Genomic DNA, 25,858 nt, shown 5'->3' with positions numbered 1-25,858 from the left:
TACATGGCAATAGCTAAGTCCTTTCAGTTTGTGTGTTTAGATCGATAACATAGACAATTTTCACACATAAAGTTTAAAATCTTCTCATATGGTTTTGGAAGTGTTAGTGTGCTTCTTTCTTTTGTCTACACATAGGAGTCCAGTGTCATTTGAGATGACACTATGTCCTATGTCACTCATTAATGATGGGCTGGCAGATATCACACAGGACTTGTGGAAACCTTAGAACATTTTGGTGTGGCAAATGGAAGCTGTGGGTAGCACTACAGCATCTCACAGGGCTGTGGACACACATCTGTGAGCAACTGAATTGACCTCCTAGCAGCTAAATAGATCTCTAATGTTCTGCAGCTAACTCAGTGGCTATTATTCCCAGTCAAGAATAACATCTGCAAGCAATTGAGGCTCTTATTGTGGTAGAAGGCCTATAAATTGATGTGACCTCTTTTTGTACAAGTAGAAATACTGTTCTGTTGAAAGGTGCTAATAGCTTCTTGCTAGTGGGTCTCAGATCCACAGACAATTGCAGACATTGCTAAAGGCTGTTGGTGTGCCAAGTATTCTGTTTCAGATGTAACCCTAGTGCTATACAACCCCATTGCACAGCAAAACGCAGCTGGAGGCAGCAGAAATAATCCAGTGCAATAAACTCTGTCAGACAGTGTGACAGCCAAAGCTGACTTGGGATGATAATGTGCAGCCTTTCCTTGGTTCTAAATGCATAGGTTGATATAACGGATCCATATGCTTTTTAGAGGGGAGAACAAGGAGAAGGAAATTAAAGCTTCACTTTATGCCAGTGTCTCCATGATCTATGACTACAGATGATGTGACCACTCTTTTTTTGCCTTTGGGGCTTCCTATACAAGCAGTGAAGCACCTCGTCATAGTGCTGAATCTGATCTGGCAACCCTGCTTGGTCACAGAGCTTAATTCAAGTAAGGGTCTATCATAACTGCTCAGTTTGCTGTTTTTGAGATGCAAAATCAGTGCTGCTTTGCATGCTTCCTTGTAAAAGGAAAAGCCTAGCTACTGATTAACTCAACTGTCTTGGATGAATTAGGATTTCCTCCAGGTCCCTTTTAGACAATGCAGTGCCCAGTGTCCTAACTGGGATTCTTAATTGTCTTAATCTCCACAGAAACAACTTTGAAAAGCTGAGATAGGAGAGCAAAAAGGAACAGTATAAATGAGAGAATCTGTGGATTCCTCATCCTGGAAAATGTGACTAGAGAATGATTTGACAAGCCATGGTAAAAGGATGTCAATCTTTTGTATGGGATTTACCAGGCAGAAATATGTGTACATTTGGAATAAGCAGAGGGCTTCTAGTATCCATTGAGCCAACTGCACATTCACTGCACTGATGATCTTGCAGATATTATAAAACTGACATGTTCTGAAGACATCAGATTTGCTGAATACTAGGAGCAGAATACCTTATATCAGAGGTCAAAGGCCTCCTACCTGCATATGTTCTGTAAATTTACAGCGTGCATGCACAAGACAGGCCATGAATTTTGCACATTCCTGGAGCTGGTGCTCCAACCAGGCTGCCAGATGTCAGGAAATCCTGGAGGAAATTTAGTCCAATATCCTCAAATTCCTACTGTACAAAATTTAGAGGGAAAAAAAAAAAGAAAGACTGAAGGACTGGAAATATGTTGACTCCAGGTAATAATCTGTTGTTCATTTGCCTGTGGCTACATCTTGTTCAACTACTGCTTTCTTGCCAGAGAAACAATTTAGGTACCACCTATGTGACCACATAGGTTCGATTACAATAATTGTAAGCTGGGATCTTTGCCCAGCATAAACACAATCAAATTTTCATATTAATCTGGCCAGGGACTACCTTAATCTGATGGTAAACTGTTAGATATTTTGAAACAGGAGTTAGAAAATGCTTGTTAGAATCATAGAACACTAAGGTTGGTAAAGACCACTAAGATTATCTAGTCCAGATGTGAATATACTAATAAAAAGATAACAACTGTTGCATTACTTGAATCATAAATTCCTCTTATCCACCCTCTGAAGCGGCAGGACAAGTCTCACTCTTTTCATACACTGGACTCACAGTGTCTCTTTATAATCAGATTTTCAGTTCATCACCCAGAACGTCAGACGTAGCCACAGAGCCTGCTCTGCCCTCCTGGAGCCTGCTCCTGATGAGAGCTGTATGCTTCTGTCTCCTGCATTGTCAGAGATCCTTCTGATGGTCTTTCTGTGGCTGCTATCATCTCACTGCCATATCTATCACTGTTAGGAACACGGCACAGAGTCAGCAACATGGGGCATAGTCAAAGCAGGAACAGCAGAAGCAGAAATAGTGATGGCAGCAGCTGCTGTGGTGACAGCAGGAGCAGCCTCATTGACAGCAGCAGAGAAAGGAAGCTGTCTGCCGAACGTACAAGTGTGAGATTTAAATGTTCGCCTGCTTGATTTATAATGGGTCAATCTACAGAGGCTAGACCATTTATACTTTGAAATGTACTGAAGGTGTTAGGGGATGAAAATCCTAGTGAGCATCTCTTGATTAGAATATCAGTATTCTTTGAACACTTTCCAGCACTGGTTTTATGTATTTAAAGTAATGTTTGCATTTTGGGTCATGGAATCAGCCTAATAATATCTGCCAGGTTTAGACAGCAAGTTGGTCTTAGCAGGTAAAAGAAACATTGCAATTTTTGTCCACACTCATGGTTTCTAAAAACCAAACAAGCTAAAGAAGCTCATATTTTCAGTCATATTTTTGCAGCAAACACACAGTCAGAAAACACAAATGGTTCAATTCTGCAAGCTGCTGGGTATTCTCAGTTGTATTTGGTATCAAACTAGCCTGGCATTTTACAGGCTTGTGCTCCAGAAAAACAGATCAACATGCAAATAAGCACATAATGGGTAACGAATATTTGTCTCCTGAAGTCCCTCCTGTCTGTGTGAGTGAATCTTGTCTTCTTATATCTCTTCCTTCTGAAGGTTGGCCCCAGTGGTCCTTTCTGATGTGTCCAGTTTTGCATCCTTGCCTTTCACTGACATTAATGAGGGTTACAGATGTACCGTGGAGGCAGAATAGCCTTCCAAATGTCAGAGAGCATGCTGCTGTTCAACACTGCCCTTTAACCTAAGCAGCACACAGCAAAGTGCTGTCAAGTAAAGGGATAATTCCAGGTGATTCCAATGCTAGAAACCCCTGGGGCTTTTGCAGGGACTGCAAATGTGATTGCCAAATTTAGGAACATTCAGTCTTCAAGGTCAGCTGCATACGCTCCAACACAGTGGAGAAAGTTTCTTTCTGACAGTAAAAGCAAATTCTTTTTTCCACCTTTCTGTTCCTCTGGAAGTGAATTTCTCTCCAACATAGTATGTGGGCAGATTTAACCTAGTACTTTGTTCATTGTTAAATTGTGATGTAGTCCTGAAGGAAATTAAAGATCTCCATCAATTAGACTTTTGGAGAAAAACTGTTTTAACTCAGTGGAGTGCCGCAACCCGAAGAGTATCAGTAATTCTGGAGTACAAGTAGGAGAAGTCCAAGGACTGCACAGAAGTAACCAGGACTGGATTGTAGGTTGTTTCTCATACTTAGAAAGGCCTCAATCTGTTGATGAACAATATTTTTCTAGACCTACTTGGATGTCTGAGAGCATTCATAACTTTCACACAAAGCTGATAACAGGATTAAATAGCCTGATGCTTGCTTGATATGGCAGCTGGAGAACCATGAAGACACCAAGCAGCCATAAAAGACCGTGTGTACAAGCTACTCATTTGAAACCCTGTTCTATACAGTCAATAATCTGAGTGTTTTATCTCACTGCATTGACCAGATTTTTATTGACTGTAAAGGAAGTTTAAACACATAGTATGTTTGAAATACACCTGAATAAAGGTGACTAAATCTGGAATTTAAATCTTGATTCATTTGCCTGAACACTAGTGCCAATTGCCATTTGGGATCATAGAATCATATAATTGTTTGAGTTGGAAGGGACCCTAAAAGGTCATCTAGTCCAATGCCCCTTCCATGAACAGAGACACCTACAGCTCAATCAGAGCCCCACTCAGCCTGACCTTGAACGTCTCCAAGGATGGGGCATCCACCACCTCTTTGGGCAATCTGTTGCAGGGCCTCACCACCCTTACTATAAAAACTTTTTTGTTATATCCATTCTCAATCTCTCCGCTTTTAGTTTGAAACCATTTCCCCTTGTCCTATCAAGGGGATGCTCTGCTATATTTTTGCTGGTCTCTAGTGGAAAAGTGCATGGGTCATTTGTAAGCCCTCTGCCAGAAGTGTATCCTGTCTCAGATGTCTGTGGGTATCACAAACTGTTCCTATTGTAAATATCCAATTTTCAAAAGTGACTCAAGCCATAGGTATTTTAAATTGAAGTAGAATCTTTTCCCAGATGTCTTCCGGTTTAAAAGGGATGTTGAAAATAGAAGAGGTTGCAGAAAGAGCTGTTTTGCGTTAGAGAAAATGCAAAAGAAAATCTTTCTTCAGTCCACTTAGTTTATCAGAATGATTACCAAAATTGTTGTAATGAGAAATATTTTATAGAGACATTTTCAATAGATGGAAAATAACAAGCACTTTAAAATATCTGAAAAGCAGAAGGTGGGTGAAAAAGTGGAAGAAAAGAACTGACAATTTCAGGTTAGGCATTAGATAAGCCTGTCTTAACTACTGGGAAAATTATTGAGGGAATTGGTGAAGCCTATGTCTCTTGAAGTCTTCAAATTAGGACAGTATATCTTTCCTGAAGTAATGCTTTTGCTGAGAGGACATTATTGAGCGCAGTGCAAGGGTAGATAGGTGAAGTCTGATGGCAGGTGATAGGCTGGAGAAGAGGCTGTATATGGATCCCATCTGGCATCAGACACTGAATTATGCCAGAATATGTGAAATAAATTCAGTTACAATTTATGAAACTTTTTCACTGTAAAATGACAAGTAGGGTTGACTGGGATGATAGCTGTATCAATTTCCTCCTCTCTCTCTCCATTAAGCATCTATTAGGAAATTGCAAAATTCTAGAAGGTATTTGTTGTTAGCAGATGTTTGTATACTACACCATCACATCTGTATTTGTTAACCTTCAAACCCTTCTTGTTGCCTTTTGTACATTTTTTCTTTGTTTAGTCATCTGCTACACATTATCCAAGTCACAGAGTTCAGACTGGGGAAAGATAATGCCTTTATGTGAGTTCTTTATGTCTAATACAGTGGGGCATTGATTTTTTCTAGATGAATTTTCTTTCATTAATAATAGTAATCCAATTCTTTTCTTTCAAACAATGTAATTCTTCAGCAAACTGGGGAGTGAGGATGAAGATTATTCACAAACAATTGATTGATGATGAAATCCTCTCTGTGTAAGTCTGCTGTGGTAATGAGAGTAGAATAAGAACCTCCATTAGTGGATGAAATATGCAGTTTTGTCTTTGTTCCTAGACTGTTAATTTCTTTTTTGGCAATACTAGTATCAAATTATGTTAAATCTCTCTAAAGTATCTACTTTGCTTTAGATTTCTCAAAGTTTACTTGTCATCACAGCAGCATAAAAAGCTGAGAGATCCTCTGTATCTGAGGCACTGAGGGTGAGTTTGTATTGCCACGTTGGTACTTCACATATGTTCTTATGTGTCTTAGTTCCCGCTGCCTGCTTTGATATGTCTGCTGATGTCTATCAACTGATTTATTCATATAATCATATAATCATATAATGGCCTGGGTTGAAAAGGACCTCAAAGATCATTGAGTTTCAACCCCCTGCTGAGTGCAGGGTCCCCAACCACTAGACCAGGCTGCCCAGAGCCACGTCCAGCCTGGCCTTGAATGCCTTGTGGGACGGGGCATCCACAACCCCCCTGGGCAACCTGTTCCAGTGCGTGACCATGCTTTGAGTGAAAAACTTCCTCCTAACACCTAACCTAAATCTCCCGTCTCAGTTTAAAACCATTCCCCCTTGTCCTATCTCTATCCACCCTCGTGAACAATCGTTCCCCCTCTGTTTAAACGCTCCCTTGTAAAGGGAACTCAAATATGAGTTTAGGCAATGCCACCAAAGAAGGTTCAAATCTAGCCAGATAATTTCACAGTATTTAGGCTCCTAAAGATACTATCAGGCTCCAAGCAACGTTTTCAGAAGCTTACAGGTTCTGGATTCAGTGAAATCAATTTGAAACATCAAATCTGCTCTTTAAAAACAGAATAATCAATTTCCTCATTTATCTTTCATATACATCTTTATAGAATCTGAGCACTCTGAAAATGTTAACTACACTATTTGATCTTGCTACAGAAGAGGTGAAAACCATTCTATTCTATTCTATTCTATTCTATTCTATTCTATTCTATTCTATTCTATTCTATTCTATTCTATTCTATTCTATTCTGATGCAAGGTGAAATAATCATCTGAAAGTCATTACTTTTGGTGCTCTAAATGATAACAAAAAAAAAAAAACTGATTATTTTTCTTTTCAAACAAATTTTGGTTTTACTAGCATCTTTCTATGTCACCCAAGTAACAGGAATTCTGACATTTCTAACTTTAGTGTGATTGATTCCACAATGGTACCTTGTCACCTTCCTGAGGGGATGACATTTACTTTAAAACTCCATCTCAGTAGTCTCCAGTCCTGTGTCTCCCACACCTATCCCATTCTCTTAGTCATGCTGTCTGGCCAGCTTTACTTTCCTTCTTTCACCTACTCTTTCAGCCTCTCTTTCTTCTCTTTTTTACTTTTATATCACATTATCTACCCTTATGTATTATTTCCACTGTTCCTATAACCTTCTCCCTTTTTCCAAAGCTGAATCCTTGAATTATAGTGTCCTCAGACTGAGTCTTTGTCTCAGTCTACTCTCTCTGCCTTATTCCTCTTTTACTGTGGTCCAGCTGCTGTCCTTTGTGTTTTCTAGTTTGTGCAGCTGAAGAGTCATTGAAGACTTGTAAGAGACAGCGACCCTGCAGCCATTTCCTCTAGCTGACTTGAGAGGGAAAATTGCTGTAATTTCAGTGAACTCCACCCCCATCCCCTGCAAACGCACCCAGAGCCATCAGAGTTATTTGTGGGGAAGCTTCAGTAAGTCTGAAGTGAACACATATATTTTGTTCCCCAAGCTGACTGTTGACCTGTAGATTTCTGTTGTGGCAGTAGAAGATGGAGTTCTGATACCATGGACACTGCAAAAAATAAGTGCTGAATGGAAAACACTAGACTAGCATTGGAGAAAAAAAAGTAGAAAGGTCACTAGCATTATTTGTACATAGTGTATTTTGTATCCACCCCTACTCTTAGCTTAAACTTTCCAGGAAGAATTTAAAGTAGAGCAGCTAAAATGAATATAAGATTTGATTTGCTCTTGCATTTTGGTAAAGTTTTCAGCCACTGTAAGAAGGATTTTTAGATGGATAGTGTTGAGGAACTTTAAAACAGGCAGCGTCACCAACCATATCCATAATTTGGTCTGTGCAGAAAATCTGCATGAATAGAACCTAAATGTATAAGCTTTTTGGGGAGGGCAACCACTGTCTTTATCTGGCATTTGGCATGACAAGAATTAGATTTCCTAATTGAAATCTTTTCAGAGATCTTTACAAAATAAATAATAATAATAATAATAAAACTAATAGTATGAATAATTTTAAACTGAAAATATCTGCAACAACAACAAAAAATAATAGAATAAGAAAATGTTGCATCTTCCTGCCTACTTTGTGTCAGAAGAAAATCAAAATGACTCGTTCTGAGTTCAGTACAGGGAAATGAATAAAATATTTGCTGTCTCCCTCAGACTTACTTGCTAAGTTGTGCTGTGCAGAATGGATCATTACAAGCATGTTTTCAAATCCTTGGTAGCAATGGATTTTTGTAATGGAAACTGTGACATACCTAGCAGCCTTTGTAAGCACTTCTGTACTTAGTTTGCTGCAATCTCCACTATTTGCTTTGTATCAGATTTATTAGCCGAACTGACAGTAGTTCAGATAGCCAGAGCCTCTTCCTGTGTGTCTGTACAATCAGGTAACAAGCAGGATGCTGCCTCACACTCGGTGCAAGGCAATCACTTATTTTATTCATAGGGCAAGCTAGAAGTGAGGTATCCTCTGTGGGTGTGACAAATACCTGAATTCCATCTGACTTGCCGAAGTCAAATCCAAATTTAATAAAAATGCCTTGCATCTGAAACTAAAGATTTCATATTCCGTCTGCATTGCATTTTTTTTTTTTTGCATGCGATTACTATAATTCTGAATCTTTCTGCTTATGACTTTAAAGTGAGCATAAGCTAATGGCCACTTGGCAGCCTCCTTCCTACTCCAAGAGCAGTGGGCATCAAGTCTCATTCCCTTTACATATATATCATCTTTCAAACATGCATAGAGATTTGAAATAAGATGAAAGGCAGCTGGGAATCAGGTTGGGTAGCCTTGGACCTCCAAGAAGATGAGTGCCTACAGTAGAATCAAACACCCTGTCAAGATAGTCAGTGGAGACTAAAAGGTGATTTATTTTGCCTTAAATGAATCAAAATAAATTGGATTTATTTGCACATATATGGATGTCTACAAGTATTTTCAGTGTCCTGTGGACCTGTTAGAATGCATTGGATCTGTTGGAGCACGTCCATAGGAGGGCCACAGAAATGCTCCAAGGGATGGAACATCTCTCCTACAAGGACAGGCTGAGAGATCTGGGGCTGTTCAGCCTGAAGAAAAGAAGGCTCCAGGGAGACCTGAGTGTGGCCTGTCAGTATCTGAAGGGGGTATGTAAGAAAGAAGAGGACAGATTCGTTAGCAGGGTCCGTTGTAACAGGACAAAGGGAAATGATTTCAAACTAAATCAAGAGAGATTTAGATGTGATATAAGGAAGAAGTTTTTTTATAATTAGGGTGGTGAGGCACTGGAACGGGTTGCCCAGAGAGGCAGTGGGTGCCCCATCCCTGGAGACATTCAAGGTCAGACTGGGTGGGGCTCTGAGCACCTGATGGAGCTGTAGGTATCCCTGCTCATTGCGGGGGGGTTGGACTAGGTTGTGTTTAAGGGTCCCTTCCAACTCAAACTATTCTGTGATCCTAAGACTATGAATTTATGGTGTGCTTAAGTGTCTCCAGAAAGGTACATGTTTCCTGCAGATTGTGCATGATATCTGCTAGCTCCATCTAGTCTTTCAAGTATCCTAGAACATCTGATATGCTATTAGATGATTCTGCTAATTATTTCAGATGGAAATATACAAGGGAAACATACATTCAGTTGTCTTGAGATATTCACCTCTTTTATTTCTTGAGGAACTAACCCAATTCTCACTACTGATTGATTACCAAAATAAAATTTTATTTCAGTGTATGACTTACAGGTATTCTAAATATCCTGACATGATGTTTTGGATGGTCGTGGCTGTACAAAGATTAATACATAAATAATTGCACTGAGTCATGTATCATGTTTTCAAAAATAAAGGTATTCTCAGGGGAGGAACTTACTTCACTTCCAGCACTTCAGGATGTATGTGAATCTGATAACTTCACTTGTTTTTCTGTACTAGCCACAGTAGAGATGTCTTTACCATTTTAGTTTTCAGCTCTCAGACTGAGAATGCTGTCACAACTGAGATGAGTGAAAGAGGCACAGTATCAGACCAGTTGTTCCCAAGAGATATCGTGGAAAGTATAACCAATGGACTTCTCTTCATCCCTCAGCAACCCTGTATTACTCTCAGATATGTTGGCAACATGACTAATACCACTGGCAGATTTATTGCATCTGCACAGCTTTTATTTGGCTTTTTATTTGCTGTATAAACTGCTTCTTCCCTCTTCCTGCAATTCCTCGACTCTCCTCACACCCCTGCCCCTGTTCACTCAGTTTGGTAACATCTCACCTTGGAAGCAAAGAACAGAAAGAAATATGGACTGCCACACTCACCGTGCCTTCAGAAAGCATGGGATGACATGCAGCCTTCACAGTCACAGTAGCAAGGAAAAGAAAACATGAGAAAACCTTTTACACTCATTGAGAGCTTCCTGAAATGGTTTTGCCCAGTGCTGACAGGGAAGGTGCCATTGTTATCTCCCAGGCATTCCTGTTATATCCTTGGCTGTGTGGGAATAGGAATTTGCACGTTCCCTTCTACATGGGCAGCTCATTCTGCTCAGTGCTCACTCCTCACTGTGTTTCCAGTGCAGGTCTTGTTCTGCTGAGCAAAACGTTTATTGCACTCCCCTTGCAAGTTAAAAATGAATTGCAAAAGAAAAATCAGTTATCCCCTTATATCTTTAGTTCAGCCAAACGTTATGCTGTAGACTCTCTTTAGGTAAATTATCATTTGTCCTCCAAAAGGCACGAATTTACAAACTTCTTTTTTAACAAAACCTTTTCCATTATCCCCCTCTCCAACAGCTGGCATCTCATTCTCCTGTTAGCAGTCCCAATTAGAGTAATTGCTATAAAACTTTAGTAGAGAAAGACACAATGTACAGAAGGAAAACAACCACTTTATCTCCTCCAGTTGTTTCTTCCTTTGGGTAAACACTTAAGCAATTTAACCCTGCCTGAGCGCTTTCTCAAAGGAGAGTTTAGTAAAGAGAGGACAATCATAAATCAGTATAATCCAGTCTTTTGTTAGACCATTTTTTTAGCGCTCATAGTAATGAGATTTAGCTGAATTATGTTAACAGTAATTTTTATTACTATATTCTTCTAAAGCATCTGTTCACACGGTAGATGGACATTCTACATGGACACCCTGCAAAATTAAAATAAGTCAGTAAAATCTATGAGGAATTCTCTCTTGTCTCTCTTACTGTCTCCAGTTCATCTTTTTAAACTGTTGAGATAAATGTCAGCTGCTGAATGTAGGAAGAGCTGTGTTGAGTATCCTATTAAATGCCTCCATGCAAAAAGGGGAAAAAAATTTCTAAGCATGTATTGTACTCTGAGAATATAAAACCTGAGCTGTGGGCATATGAATGCCATTGTAGTGGCATTCCCTCAGAGAACATGTGGTTCATGAGTCCTATCGAAAATTGGACATAAGCCCCTTCAGCCAGCAGCCACAGCAGGGAAAAGAGTCTGATCATAATATTTTTTCAGTCTCTCACATCATGAAAATGTTAATACAGAGACAAGCCTGTAAAAAGATCATTTTTGGCTGCTCAGACCAGGCCAGGAACTAGAGGGAACAGAAATGTAGATATCAGAAAGCATTTAGGATTATTTATTTGGTAGGCTAAGGAATCAAAAAAGAAGAAAAAGGTTTTATCTGGGTCCAGCAGGTCTAGATTAAATGCTTCCATTCATTAGTAGGAACAGTCTTTACCAAGACTGATTCTACACAATGTGATGGGAACACAAGACCTGATTTATTCCTTAACCTTTACCCCAAAGCATCATTACATTTTGAATCTTTACCAGAACCATATGCCTTAGGTCCACTTACCAACACAAACCTACAAAGTAAGTGTGGAAGACATATGAAGACATCACCTCTTCCAACCCTGTGCTCAGAAATAGGCTTCAGTATCCCTTAAATGTTCTTGAAGCACTGTTGTGTAATCTGTTCCTGAAAATGTCCACTGACCGAAAAGATTGAAATGAATGTTGAAGCCAAACACTTGCAGAACTTTGAAGGAATTTGTTTTCAGGTCTGAACACTATTAAACAACCCTGTCTCAGATCCCAGAACTAAAAAATCTCTTGCTAACAGGTTTGTGGCTTGCCAATCATCGGCAGACTGAAATTAGTATCAGAGGAGCAGGAGACAGAAGGAGGTCACACAGCTTTCCTGCCCTGCTCTGCCAGTTAAAAGCTTGAAAACTTTCCTGTCTGAGAACATTTAGCAGGGTTTTAAGACACTGTTGCTGACAGACATAACTGGTGCTTCACTCTCATTGCATCTGGGAGGGATGATGTGTCAGAAAAAATGGAAGAGTAAGGGAAATTTTGGAGTATTATGAGAAGTCACTGTCCTAATTTATGTATTATTTTGCCCCTGTGCTCATGTCAAACTCACTACCTCTGATAAAAACACGCACAAATTAGACATTATAAAGTCAAATGAGTCCTTTAGATGTTGCTTTGTGACAAATACGTCGAACCATGGCTTTGCAGACAATTACAAGGGTTTACAGAAAAAGTTCTCCAGGGATGAACAAGCATCAAGCTAGCTATCCAAGCACTGTGTAAAGTTTTCAGGTCCCACAAAGCACTGGAGATCCAATAGTGCCCATCAGCTATCAGTCAATGGGCAGAGAAACAGCTATCAGTAGAAAGCCAGTTATCTCTTTTTGTCTCACTTGAGATTTGGGGAAATATATGAGGTAAAATCAGTAATAATAGATGGGCCTTAAAAAGAGCAAAGATTAAAGTCTTTGTGGTTCTGACATTTGAGATTAACTAATGAAAACCATTTCAGTTATTCTTTTGTGTTAGATACCCCTGCCCCTCATCACAGACAGAGACAAAGCTACTTTCGACCATAGAATACAGCGGCACAGGCAGTGCTAAGTCAATCACAGGTTCTTCAATTACTAGAACCTGTCAAGTCTAGCAAACATCATTTGATGCTTGAAGACATCACTGTTGCTATTTATATCACTGCTCACTAGATTTGTATAATTTGGTTACGCTAAAGACTAGAATTTGCTTTTCTCCTAAATTCGGAGAGCAACAGCACTAATGGTATTCATGAACAAGCTCTTTGTTGTTGTGAATATTAAAAATTTATATATGCCTCTCAGGCCTACCAGAGAGTTTATAATCAAAAAGAGAGATTTTTATCTGGAATATTTAGTGGATTTTGTTTATGCAATCATTCTTACTTACAGAACATTCTTTCCAATATGTGTACTTTGTTGGCTCAAATCAAATCTCAGAGTAGGACTATGCAGAACTAAACAAACAAACAAATACAACCAGCCTAGAAAATGCACTAAGGAAACAAGGGAACACAGGTAGAAGAGAATATGTAATCCAGCCTATCTGTACTGTCTTGGTCTTGTGCCTTGATACATTGCAATAGTCGCGGAGGAAAAAAACTGTTGAGCTAGCTAGTCTGTAAACTTAGCCCTACAAATGTGCAGTGCTCAGAAAGTCATCTGGGAGCAGCCACACACAGACTGCTTTGTTCTAAATAAATCTGCACCTAGTCCAGCTCCAAGTGGGAGAGTCCTACTGAGATCAAAGATCTATTGATCAGGCATCTCAGTGATAAATCTAAATTTCAGAAGTTGGGTTCTTGCCTATCCTGCAGAGTCTCTGAGAAATGAGATGGGAAGGGGCATGCAGAAGTGCTGGTTATGCTCTTCAATTGTCCAACAGTGTTTACTTCCACAGTTTTTCAAAAGGAATGGCAACAGTCTGAAAACTCAAAAAGTCAAAATCCAGATGAAAACAAACAATGCACCCATCCCCCCAAAATGGATAAAAATACCCTTGCATACACCATGCTTGTAAGAAAAACCTACCCACAGTTTTGTTGTTTGTTTGTTTTAAGGAAAAAAGACAAGTATTTCCTTTGAGCTCTTCTCTCAGAACTTTCTTTTTGCCAGATTCAACAGTTTGAAACAATATCAACAGAAAATTCTTGTGCGTATCCCAAATGGAACTACAAGGCTGTCAGACACCCCATACACACTGTCAGTGACCATCTACAAGTGCAAAAGTAGTCTGGGGACCATTTCAAATCATTTGATTCTGACCTAATTTGAAAAGGCACATTTCTCACTTCCATCCAGGTAGCTGCTATCCTGTCTCACAGCTCATGAGCATTCTTCTCTCTGCACTTTTTCATATGCTGGACAAGCACACAGGTGTTGACACTGCTATTCTATATTGCCTTAAGATTGTTTTTGCCAAACACCCTCACACTGAGGGGCAACAGCAATGTCCAGTGTAAAAACAACCTCCCTTTCAGCACAGTGTAGGATGAGAAATGGTTATCGTGGCTTATAAGAAAATCAAGGAGCAGACTCACTCCCACAGAAAAATGCGTATATTATTGTGTTATACTCTGATTCCCAGTGGTCATTTCTATGGAGATAACTGCTGTTGCTCCCGTGCACAAAGGAAAAAAATATCTACGCTTTAATGTATACAGTAGAATTTCAAGGAATTTCTGAACTCGTTCAAACTTAAAAAAAAAAAAATCACATATAATGCCGTCTGTAAGTGGAATTTTACTACCTCACATTTGCTGTAAACAGGAGGATTGTGAAGTGCTAAGATATTAAAACTGAAGCCCTGTGGTTAGGTTAAGACAGACAGTGCAGTAGATATGGTTTTGTATGCCCTCCCTACAGAAAAGGGTACTGTAAATTGTTCAGGTTACCAAAAAAAGGCACAAACGACAAGTTTGTGTTTTTTTTTCTCTCTCTCTTTCTTTCTTTTTTTTTTTTTTTTTTTGGTAGCTTTGAACAAGAAAGATTATTACAAAGGAGAGTGGGATCAGTGTCTTTTCTAAAGCCACACTATTGTTTTTCAGAATTTCCACCTACAAACTACTCCAGAATGGCTGCCAGTGCTCTGAGACAAAGAACCAGCACGTACATTTATCCGTGATGTGAAATAATATACTACGGAGTCACTGAAAAGGGCTTTCTGATCTAAGATAGGATCTTGGACATGCCATCCTTCAGCTCTATGGGACTTGATTCAATCACAAGATACATGCATGAAATTCGGTGCATCTGTTTTAAGGTTCTTTAAGACTGGTGAGCTGTAATAAATACAGTGTGAAGAATTAAAACAGTCCAGAGCAACTCTAATTGTTTTATTAAATGGGTAAGAGGTTTCACTAGCACTGCTATCTTCCCCCACCTCCAAAAAAACCAAAATCCAACTCCAAAGTTCTTCAGAAAACAGATCTCCTTTTCATATAAGCTAGAAACGTTCAATATTCTTTGAAAAGAAAGACTAAGGCTTACTTGGTGTTTCAAAGAATTTGTCTCCACATGTGCTTGTCATCTCCCTTCAGAGAACCTATACAAGATATAATGGAAACAGTGTCAAGGGTGATGAAAATGCCAGAGCATCTGTCAGTGGATCACCTTATGTCAGCAAGTGATAAGCCTCCTAATGCTGAAGTGATGAATGTGCCTGAATGTGGACGTTATGCTTGTGCGAGGCAGCTGAAAAACACAAATATGAACAACGAGACATGAGGACATGCCTCTGGGGAGACCCCACTAGTTTTTGTAGTACTTGACTGATTCTGGAAAGCAGCACATTTTTACCACACAGAAAGATAAGTGTGCTTATCAATACAGTACCATGGCTAAGAAGAGGAGTTGCTGGTAGGCAGGAAAGCATCAATGGTATCTAAGCATCAGAAATGACCTTTTGTATATGTGCTCCTTGCAAATGATCTTTTATTTTCTGTGTCTTCAAAGTTTTCCTAATGCATTTGGAGTGTTTTGTAATTAAGCAGTAATATAAAAGCAAGCAGCAATAGGCTTATTCAAAAAGAAACTACATACATTAGATGCTAGTTAGAAATGATTTCACTTCAGGAAAGGAAGCACTGGATTCCCGTCTGTGGTCAGAAATAAAACACGGGATGTAAGCAGTTTATGACTTACCACATGTGAAAGTCTAACACAGATAACCATGATTCCACAGAAAACTAGAATGTTATATGGGAGGAAAATCCATTTTTGATACATTAAAAAAGTGTCTGAATATACTGCTGAGAAATATAAATGTGTATTTCCCAGCCTGATTCAAGAACCTACAATATATTTGCTTTCTGAATGTTTTTATTAAGCTGTTTTATAGGACATACACATTGCAATGCACATCAAAATAATTTATCATGTTTAATGACAGTAAATATGACAAGGAAAGACCCATCAGTTGAATTCCTGCAAGAATAGACATTAGGATATTAGAAATGGATATAGAAATCTATACTACAAATGGATATAAATAAATTCATTTGTATTTCTTGGAGCAAGATGTTAAAGAAGGGAGCAATCCATATTATTGACCTGACTTTAATAATTTTTCTGTTAGATTAGCCTAGTAAAACCACAAATCTCAGCAAACGTTCACAATAAGCATTCTAACTTTTGACTAAATATTCTGATCGATAATTTCTTATATACTAAACAAACAAACCCACCACCTGCAGTAGTCTCAAAAGGTAACAAGCATTTTCTCAGTTTCTAATAAATGAATAAGGTAGTATTGACTGGCTGGTCATTAATGCATTTGAACAGACGAAGCTGAGTCTTTGTTTACTGCTGTATCTTATTGCACACAAAAAGACTACAACAAGGAGAGGAGTAGGTCTGAGTGGTGCCAGGAAATGTGCAGTGTTGAGGAGGAACCCATGCAAGCTTTTCTCTGTCCCCTCTGATAAATGGAACAAAAACAAGTGTTCTGTTTTCAGGTAATTCAGGGCACAAATAAGTGGAAAAGGAAGAAGGCAGTTTGGTTTTAGGGGATTTCCATGCCCTAAATGGAGAAGGAAGGAGTGGTTTTGGTGTCTGCACTGGAAGGTGAATAGGATAGGTTATACTCAGGGCAAAGTCATGAAGGAGGTGTCCATGGATGAGAGGTCTGGTTCCTTGGCAGAGTCACTGTGCAAGGACACAAACCCATTGTTTCCAGCTATAAAAGGGCAGCTGTGAGAACAGTAAAGATCATAGAATCATAGAATCATACAATCATAGAATCATACAATCATAGAATCATAAAATGGCCTGGGTTGAAAAGGACCTCAAAGATCATCGCGTTTCAACCCACCCCGCTGTGTGCACAGTTGCCAACCACTAGACCAGGCTGCCCAGAGCCACATCCAGCCTGGCCTTGAATGCCTCCAGGGATGGGGCATCCACAACCTCTGTGGGCAACCTGTTCCAGTGCATCACCACCCTCTGTGTGAAAAACTTCCTCCTAACATCTAACCTAAACCTCCCCTCTCTTAGTTTAAAACCATTCCCCCTTCTCCTATCACTGTCAACCCACATAAACAGTGGTTCCCTCTCCTGTTTATACGCTTCCTTCAAATATTGGAAAGCCACAATGAGGTCTCCCCAGTGCCTCCTCCAAGCTACCTAAGCCCAGTTCGCTCAACCTTTCTACATAGGAGAGGTGCTCCAGCCCTCTGATCATCTTGGTGGCCCTCCTCTGAACTCCTTCCAAGAGCTCTGTCTTTCTTGTGCTGGGTGCCCTACCTGTACAACCCCTTCTTGTTGCCTTTCACATCCCTTACCAAGTTCAGCTCCATCTGTGCCTTGGCTTTCCTAATCCTATCTCTACACATGGTGACAACAGCCCTATATTCCTCCCAGGCTACACAACCCTGCTTCAACTTCCTGTACATTTCTCTCTTTTCCCTCAGTTTAAGCTGCAGGTCCTTGCTCAGCCACATCAGTCGCCTGCCTCCCCTGCTCAACTTCTGCTGAGGAATTAAGAGATACATGCTTTGTTCACAGCATTAGAGAAGGGGGAAAACAAGGAGGGAAGGAGGATGTTCTCTGTGAAGGTGGAGGGCCAGACACAATCTAGAGACAGACAATCCCATCAAATCCTTCATGGACCTGTGGGAGAAAGTTATTTTCCTGCATTCATGTTTTGGATATATGAACCTCTGAACTAATGGTGCCACATCATCTAGCTCAAGCTGTGCAAGTCTCACTAGCAATGTGATTTTTTACTCCATGCCTTCTCCAGAGCTCAGGTTGGAAACACCTATGATGTCTTTATGGCAAAAAGGTATCAGGGTAGCTGCTAGCTCCTCAGTTAGCTCTGGGCTTTCAGCTGGGGCTGTTTCCAGACAAAGTTGGCATATTTGATATAAGGATCCACCCAACCAGAACCCAAATGATCCCTTTGTATGCATAGACTTCAAACATGATCCAGAAAGTATGCAGAAGGCATTGATGGACCTTGTTTTGGCCCCAACCAGCCCAGAACTACTGTTTCTGTGTTCTGCACACATGCTAATGCCCAGGAGCCTCCATAAGAGAGCCTGAAAGTGGGATGCCAAGCAAAGCCTCTGAAAAGCAAAAAAGATTCACAAATTTGGCTGCCATACGCTCTTTCTCCAGACCCAATGCCAAGTGTAATCCATTTGTTGCTTCACAAATCACCTCTAGGAAACAAATTACACATCTACTTGAACCAGATTTTTCACCTTCATCATACTGATACACACCAGCTGCTTGGGCTCTGCTTTAGTGTGCACTGAAGGCGATTAATCAGAAGTGAAAACTTTAAAATCACTGCCCTTTCTTTGCTCAGTTCTAAGAAAAAGTCTCTGACTGAGACTAACTATGGACAATTTCAGCTTGAAAAGTAACCCTCTCATAAAGTTATAGGCCAGTTCTGAACGTGACCTTTTAAATGGAAAGCTATACAACTTTAACCAGGTTTCACGCTGTGTCCATAGAATATTTCAAAGACATTTCTTTCAGTCTAGCCCATTTTCCAACACGCTGTGCTATGGTAAGTTTGGCTTCATATTGCTTTTATCTGTGAGGCAAATACTTTACATAGTTTAAAAATAGATCTATGAAGCCTTAGCTATGCTCTTTAGCGCTGAGAGGAAAGTGAGTTAATAACCAGTGTAGCAGTCTAACAGTAGTGTACTCCTCATGATGCTCTCATTGGAACAAATTCATTCCTGCTGTAACTCCACTGACATTAACAGAGCTACCAGCTGAGATGAATTTGCCACATCTTTGTGCTTTGGAATTTGATGTCATAATTCTCAAAAGACGCTCTAGGAAAAATCTCTCTTCACCTTTCTTGGTGGGTGTTCATGCACATATCAGTTTTCCCAGCTTCTTGCATTCCTTATTTTTCTTTTCACACCATCTCCCCATGCTCTTTGAGGCTCTCCTGTTGAGCAGATACGATGCACCAGATACTCTTTGAAAATAACTATGTAAGGCTAATTATAACTCTTTATTCTTCTTTTTCATACAAGAATATGAATTTTGCAGCAGAAGCTGAAGAATGAAACCAATTTGAAAGAATCTCATTAAAAAATACCCATTTTTGAAATGGCCACATTTTCCACTGCTCACAACAGGTCTTGTGACACAGGCTGGACTTAGATGTTACTTTTTAAAAAGGACATTGCGCATTCCTGAAACACTGACAGTATGAAATGAAATGATGAACTTAAGGATCAGACAGGTTACAAAATTTTCAGTGACTTTTATTTGCAAGAACGGATCAATTTCCTGAAACAGCATGTTCACAGAAAAGGTATTAATTTATTTCAGTTTATAAACATTTTTACTATCTCTGCTTTTTATTTTGTATTTGGGAATAGAGAAAAATTATACCTATACTTTGATAAGAACGCTCTTCTAAATGTATTTTTGTCTCTGTTATTAGCAAATGCCATTTTTTTTTGCCTTCATGAGGGTGGCTCTCTTCTCATGGCTGTAGTTGTAACATACAGAATTCCTCCTCAAGAACCTGTAAAGGTCAGCAATAGCATTTGAAATGTCACTCAGTACATGTTTTGTTTATTTGATTTATATTTTATTAATTAGAGCATTTGATGCGTATCTAGAAAAATTATTTTGAAGACATAATGTTCTTGCTGAATTACTAAATAATGCTTTTAACTAGTGGAAAGATCTCATTTTTTAGCCTCAGAGTATTGTACAGTAGTTTCCTTAGGCATCATGGCTGAATACAGGCTATATATTTTGTATACTGCAGGCCTGAAGCAAATGTTTTCTGACACTATCCAATAAATCATGTTTTCTTCTACAGCAAATAATAGAACTGTACAGTACATTATATCTGTAGCAGCAACAAACAATTCATCATGTCTGACCTTTCCATAGTGACAACAATCTGAAGAATAGAGACTAATTTAAATTTTTATATAATGTTTAAAATTTAAGGACTAAATCTCCTTTACACTAGATCTCCCCATACTGCTCTGGTGATAAAAAGACTCCTTCAAGTGAACACAATGACAATTTATTTTTTTCTCTTCAAACTCCTATGCAATTAACAGATTCCTCAGAGGACTTGGACTTAACTGCAGATCAGGTGGACAAACCAAAATCATTTTTTTAATTATCAAATACTAGCCACGACAGTACAGCTTGTGGAGCCTGAGGATGTTGGATATGTATATTCTGCAGTTGTTTCAGTCACACATCTGTAGCCGAACGCAGGCAACCCTCTGTATTTCGTCCTTGCACGCTGAGACCAAAAGTCTGGTCCGGGCCAAATACTGCATAGAGACACCAATATGATGAACAGCAAAATGGCATTTATTGATAAAAGTTACAGAACTATATAGTATTTCTTACCTTTTACTAGACTGTTCCAGAAGCTCACGCGGGCTACTGGCCAATCATATTGAATATCACGCTCTTTCCACCCACTTCCGAAAACCCATATATGGGGTGGTCATGTAGTTTGTTATCAAAACAAAGAGGTACAGCCTCTCCTTCTTACATCACGGGTTCAAGTAAGTAGGTCAACCAATAGCAAGCGAAATGGGGAAGGGCCTTCCGCGTTACATCCCGAACGCTCCGTTTTTCGCCTAATACAACACACATCTGCAGTGTAAAAGAAGTCCTCATGCTGATACCTGAATCCTTTCATCTGCTCACATGTAATCTATATCTCACTATCTTTATTCCTGGGAAGAGAGGTTGTTTATAGCTGGCAGTTTAACCAGCAAAAAAACCTCTTACACATCTAAAAAATTACTGCCATATAAAATCCATTTCCCTGTCTTATTATGTCACATAGCCATGGGACTAATTACTATTTACACAGAAATCTAATAAGAGAGGCACTAAAACTTCAAATGTGGAATTGAGAGAAAACTTAAACACGTGAAAATGAGAAACTTCTTCACCCTTCTCCCACTCCTTCTCTGCTGACTCCATATGCAAACAACCAAATGTACCAATGCAACCCAAGTGATAACATTCACTGCCAATCCTTCCTGATGCACATCACCCCTGACCTTTCTGAAACCTTGCATTTGAAATGCACATTGAAGCTGGTTCTCTGAAGCTGTCCAGATGTGTAAATATCTAGCTGCTTCCAAAGAAACCTTGCCTCAATCCCCAAAGTCCTTTACCATCAGCCACCTTCATATGTTTTTTTAAAACGAGGTTACTTCCTATGCCTCATGCTCCACGTGGAAACTGCTGGAAGGCCCAAGTAAACTCACCATAAGGGAGATTCCACATTGACTAAGTGTTTTCTAATCACTGGTAAAATAAAACTTTATCACCATATTTTGCAGGCTTCTAGTTTTATACGCGTTTGTGCTCCTAATAGAGCAGGGAAATGTGACTCAAGAATTTCTGGAACTAAATGCAGATTGAGGACGAGACACTGCAGGATTGGAAAAATTAACGTTACTTCTGAGCCTTTATTTTCCATTCAATACAGTAGTGAAGGAATGATTGCTCTGTCCCTCACTGTAACAACAGCCAGTGTAGCATAGAAACATAGAATCATTCAAGTTGGAAAAGACCACTAGGATTATCTAGTCCAACCATCAACCCACCCCTTACAATGCCCACTGACCATGTCTCTCAGTACCACATCTACATTTCTTGAACATCTGCAGGGATTCCTCCACTTTCTGGGACGTAATTTTTTGTATCTCACTCTGCACTTTGTTTCACCCCATAAAGGAGCCACAGGTGATCCATCTCTTCCATTTAGACATGATTTGAAACTGCTTGATTCTTCAGATTGGCTTAAGGTCAAATGAGATGATCCCTTCCCTTAAAACACAGAAATAAATACATCTGGCAACCTGAGTAAATTAATACTTTTCCTAAGTCTTTTTAAGTTATCACCTCCAGATGTTTTATGGATGCTCTCTACAGATGGTGACGCACATGACACTGTCTCAATTAGCTTTCAAATACTCTACACAAATAATACCCCAAATGCATCTGATGCCTGTACTCATTTCCTAATGAAAGCTCTACTGCCCCTACCCCTCATTATTTCGTGTGTCCTTCTGCAAAAGCTAGCTTCTTTGTCTGCTATAGCAATAACCTCAATACAGAAGCCAAATATTTAATTGTCTTTATTGTTGTAAGAAAGCAAAGATCAAAACCACAGTTATTCAGAGAGTTTTGTTGCTGCATAGAACATCTAAATAAAAGAGAGGAAAAAAAATCATCCTTGATTATTGTATCTGTAAAATTATTTGGAATGTACACTGTATAATTAAGACTGATTATCAGCTTAAATTTCTTGGCTTGGCTTTTTGAGAATACAGTCTTCTGTGGACATAAGGTTACTGAAACTGTACACTAGTGAGGGAACAAAACAAAACAGATGGTGCATTAATAATGGAAGTATGAGAAAAAGAGTACTCTTCCAGATTTCAATGTATTCATTAATACATTTTAGACAATTTAATTGCTTCCTGAAACACTAATTGAAAGAATTTCATTTGCAAAAACCTAGTCTTGTTAATATAAACTAGGCACGGTGCCACAAAGAGCTTGAATGCTGTAATAAGGAAATGAATAGATAGCTTTCGTTGTTTTGTTTTGTTTTGGATTTTGGGGGGGGGTTGTTTTGTTTTAAAGATACGTATATATGTTTATTTATTTTAATGAAATCCTTACAAAGGCAAAGAAGACATCTGGAAAAGAAAGATTTACAAAGGGAAGCTATGTGTAAAAACTGTATATTAAAAAACGTGAAGAGTATTTTTGAGTTTTGAAAAGTCAGACCAAGTCAAAAGAGTGTGAGCTGAATTTAAGAGCACAGGAATATATATAAAATATAATTTTATCAACATTGCACAGTCTTCTACTTGGCATAACTATCAATCTAAGTAATGGATGCTTTTAAAATATTTCCTTCTGAAGGTGTCTGCTTCAACTACCTCAGCATCTCATCAAAATGTGGATGAGCAGGCAAGATTTACATGATTCTGAACCCTTGTACCTGTTGCACATTTGAGTCAAACTTTACTGTGATCGTTCTCTCCTTACAGGCGAGAGGAGATGAAGTGTATAGGAAGGTGAAAGAAAATAAATTAAGAAAATGCATTGAAAAAACAGCTGCAGTCTGTCAAAGAGAATATAAAAAGAAAAAGACCAGCAAACATTCAGAAAAACTGGAAAGAAAAAAATTCCAAGCAAAAGAACACATTTTCTAGACTCTTGTCAAAGCCTTCCATGAATGAGCAAAATCAAAAATGAAGAAGTTTCTATAAAGCAGATCCCTTTAGGAAGTGTTTTAACTGTTGTCCATAAGAGGTGTATTGTCACTCATACTTGGCCTGCCAGAAAAACTGTGCTTTCAACATGTTTATGTAAAACGGATAGAAAACAGCAATCACTATTGATGCTAATGTCACAGTGACACTGGGATTTTGACATTTTGATGAGGAGTAGCCACTCCCGGAGTATTTCTAGCTAGTCAGATAGATGTTTGTCTTTTCTGGGGAAGTAGGAGAGCAGCTAGAACAAGACGGAAGTGAGGTTACTTTATCCTGAGTCATCTGTGTCCAAAGAGAACATCTAAATTCAGCCTTGTGCTTCAGTAGACCCTGCCCAGTCACTGGTTCTGTATTAGTGTAACAACATTGGTTAGCAGAGTGATTTTTCTTTTAATTACGTAGTTATAGAACAATTCCCTTTATAGATGCCATTATATCAGTGCAAAATGCCTCGTGCTAGAACAGATGGCAGAGCTACATGAACATGCTACTAGGCAAGAGTGGGCCTGGATTTACAGCACATTCACTCCTGTGTGTTACCTGTTCTTTCTTCTCCCTGATATCATGAGATGTTTGTGGAAAGCTTAGAAAAAGTTTATTTCTCAAGAAAACAACCACTTACACCCTACATATCCAGATACATATGGTTATAAAACAATGAGTTTAACGCATATCCTATAGAGGTGAGTTTCCATACTTGTTCGTCCCCTAAGGTGGAATTCAAAATGAAGAATTAAACTGATTTTTGACAGAAAATATTTAAAAAATATTTTTGAAATAACAAATAATTAAATGTTAATTTGTCATTATGAAACAATTTTGGTCTTCCTAAACTGAGTGGGCATGGTATACTGTGTGAATTCTAGCTAATGAAGTGAAATAATCCTTTTGTTTTCAGTTTTCAAATGCTAGCAAGGGGACTTTACTATACATCAAAAAATAAAATCAATATAGAAAATCTAGGCTACACCTGAAAGAGAATGGAGATGAGACACATGTAAATTATAGATCATGTAAATCACAGGGTCCCTGCGGTAGCTCCAGTGGAAACAAACAAAACAGATCCATACAAAACAGACAAACAAACAAACAAAAAATCCAAATTCAGTTATGGCAAAGCCCCAAAGTATTTGCATTTATTTTGACTTCAATAACAAAAAGCCATTTTAAGTAAACCTGGAATTCTCCCGTCCCTTCAACAAATAAATAAGTAAATAAATTGCTGAGCACACTTCTTTTCCTACTGAAAAACGCGTAAAACACACTAACAGACAATTTTTGAGCAAGTCTAAGGGATTTACCCAATGCCATTTATAAATACCTATGTTGTTTACAAAGGGTCAAACATTCAAATCAGTTCCATAGTTTCATTCAGTCTTTTTTTTTCCATATTTGTTCTTATCAGACAGTGTTATCATATGTAAATAAATAAAGGTACAAATACCGAGTGAACAAAACCAGCATCAGAGTTTAATTGTCCGCAATAGGCCATAAAATTGCTGACAGCTTTAATATTTAACATCTGATTTTATATCTATAGAAGCTAAAGTCTTACCTACCACTTTCAGACAAAATTGTGAAACTGATACAAAAACATATCCTGCCCTCCAGTGTATTAGCAGCAGCTTGTTTTATGAAACATTACTGCCCTTTCCAAATTACTGAACAAGAAACAGTGCCCTGCCTGATGAATGTGGCATTTTAAAATCACAGTAAAGAGATATAAGACCTTAAGTCTAAAAGCTTCTTTTTCGTAAGTTCCTTTGGGATATTTATTTGAGTTACATTTGTAGTAAAGTCAAGTCCTCGTTGAGGCAGAAATTCAATCCTAAATAAAAGGTTTGTTCATGCTGTCCTGGAGGTGTCTCCAAGTATGCTTACAAAACTATCTCAACTTTTTTTTTACTTCTTTGACACAATACTGCAGAACTGTAGGAATGTCAACTGCCACTAAGGCCATCTCAGTAAACCAAATATGAGTTAAATACCTCTCTTGGCTACCTAGTTTGTCAGCATCAACCCTGGAGTTTGAATAAATGCCATGTCTGATGTTTATGTGAAATACCTTAAGCCAGACAAATAAATAGAGTGTTATATTTTTTGTGCATGTGCGTGTGTTGTTGTTGTTTTTGTATGTGCATGTTTTGGCTCTTAAACTAAGCAAATGAAATCTGTTAGCTCATAAAATTCAAATAACGTGGAAGTTGTCGACTGGTTATTAGATAAGGGGTAAGAGATGGTGGGACCTCAGAGGCTGTCTGAGGATATGTGGAGGAAATATACTGTGTTCCTAACATTATATTTAGAGAGTAAAAGAATGAATACCTGCATGCAAGATACTTCCTCACAGCTGATGGTGCTGCAAGTATTTCTGTATTAGAACTGATCACAGAATCATAGAATCGTTTGAGTCAGAAGGGACCCTAAAAGGTCATCTAGTCCAACTCCCCTGCAATGTACAGGGACACCTACAGCTCAGTTAGGTTACTCAGAGCTCCATCCAGCCTGATCTTGAATGTCTCCAGGGATGGGGCATCCACCACCTGTCATGGTTTTGTGATTTTCGGTTATTGGTATTCCACATCATAACATCATGTAGTGGACATACCTAGTTCTCAGAAGAGAAGGACTACTACAGTCCCCACGG

Source organism: Numida meleagris, chromosome 3 (assembly GCF_002078875.1).
Source record: "Numida meleagris isolate 19003 breed g44 Domestic line chromosome 3, NumMel1.0, whole genome shotgun sequence".
Classification (NCBI taxonomy): Eukaryota; Metazoa; Chordata; class Aves; order Galliformes; family Numididae; genus Numida; species Numida meleagris.
Note: the sequence above shows the minus strand (reverse complement) of the source record.